Source organism: Etheostoma cragini, chromosome 12 (assembly GCF_013103735.1).
Source record: "Etheostoma cragini isolate CJK2018 chromosome 12, CSU_Ecrag_1.0, whole genome shotgun sequence".
Lineage (NCBI taxonomy): Eukaryota > Metazoa > Chordata > Actinopteri > Perciformes > Percidae > Etheostoma > Etheostoma cragini.
The window spans coordinates 194,745-196,487 of record NC_048418.1 but is presented as its reverse complement, the minus strand read 5'-3'; positions in this window follow the sequence as shown (position 1 = coordinate 196,487).

The following is a 1,743-nucleotide window of genomic DNA, read 5'->3' as shown; positions in this document are numbered from 1 at the left end:
TCCTCCATAATGTAACATACCTGTGAGGATGGAGAGAAACATCAGAGAAAACCCCCAATGCTGCAGTGGCAGCATGTTAAATTAAGGTAATGTTGATGGGGTGTGTATTGATCTCTGTTAAATCTAGAAGTTCCTCTCTCTTCTATAGTTCAGTAACAGCTCAGCTCCTCCCTGAGTAAAGTGATTCTAGACTACATCATATTGAAGGTTAACAGAGTGTGTCTCCCTCTGGTGGACGTTGTGGAGTATTGTGTTGTCTTTTCTCCAAAGGTTTTTGTACAGAGTTTTGGTGTTTCCTGTCACTGTGGGCCTCACTGCACAGTAGTACACAGCAGAGTCTGACAGCTTAGCTGAGGAGATGATCATATGGATTATTTTATCCTTCACTTCAATCTTCAGTCCAAGAATTACTTCATTTCCTACTTGTCCTGAAGCAGAGTGTGAGATGAGGAACTCTGGTGGTTTTCCTGGATATTGTTGGTACCAGAAGAAATAATCACCAGATGACACTTCAGAATATCTGTAGGACAGAGTAACCGAGCTGTCTACTAAACCTTTATCTTCTTTCTTCAATGGAGCAAGTTCACACCTGACACCTGAAAGAAGAGATAACTCTGTTTTTCATGTTGTAGAAGATTTAAAACAATATTCACAATCAGATATTAATAGAATAAAACTTGTTCATGCTGCATAACCTAACATACCTGTGAGGATGGAGAGAAACATCAGAGAAAACCCCCGATGCTGCAGTGGCAGCATGTTGAATAAAGGTAATGTTGATGGTGTGTGTATTGATCTCTGTTGAATCTAGAAGTTCCTCTCTCTTCTATAGTTCAGTAACAGCTCAGCTCCTCCCTGAGTCTCTCCGTCTCCTCATAGCTCTGTAGTTTCTCTTCATTTGTTCTGGGAGTGCTCTCCCGTTGGTGAGTTCCGGAACAGTATTGCATCTAAAATGTCCACCTTGATTAACGTTACTGGGCCTGTTACTGTCAATGTTTTGATTCTGAATGATCTGTTAACCTTCCAGCTCTCCAAAGCTCTAACGTGCTGTGTTTGCTGGACTTCCAGCTGCTAAGAGGATGAATGCAACCGGTTGGAAGCCACCTCATGACTTATCTGTTCGTTCGTGGATCTTTTTTTAATATCACGTACATGGAACCTTTGACGGCTCGTGTGTGCGGAGCCCCGGGGAAGACTTTTGAGACGTGGCACACCTCTGCTGAGTCCTTGATGACAATGCTGTAACCTTTTCTTTTGTTTGTGTGTGTCATTCGTCCCTTGTCTTGTGTCTGTCTATTTCTGAATGTGTTGTTTTATCCCCCCCCCCCCCTCCCATTTTTCTTCTCTGTGATTCTGTGGCCCTGGGATGCATTTGTGTTGTTTGTAAATGTTTGTGAATATGTTTACATTGATATTTTTTCTTAATATAAAAATTAAAAATAAAGTTTTATCACAAAAAATAAAAAAAAAGGTAAACAATGGCAGAACTGGCGGCAGCATTGCCGTCAATGCTTGGATTTGATTGGATGACCTACTTTGCCGTTTCTAGCCTTTCATTCACCTTAAAAGAACTCCTCTTAACCCGGCAAGTTTATAAGAGAGACTTGTAGTCCCTCTGAGAGTCCTGCTGGGCATCCAGTTGTCCACATGCTTCCTGTTTTTGCTGCATGTTGAATAAAGGTAATGTTGATGGTGTGTGTATTGATCTCTGTTGAATCTAGAAGTTCCTCTCTCTTCTATAGT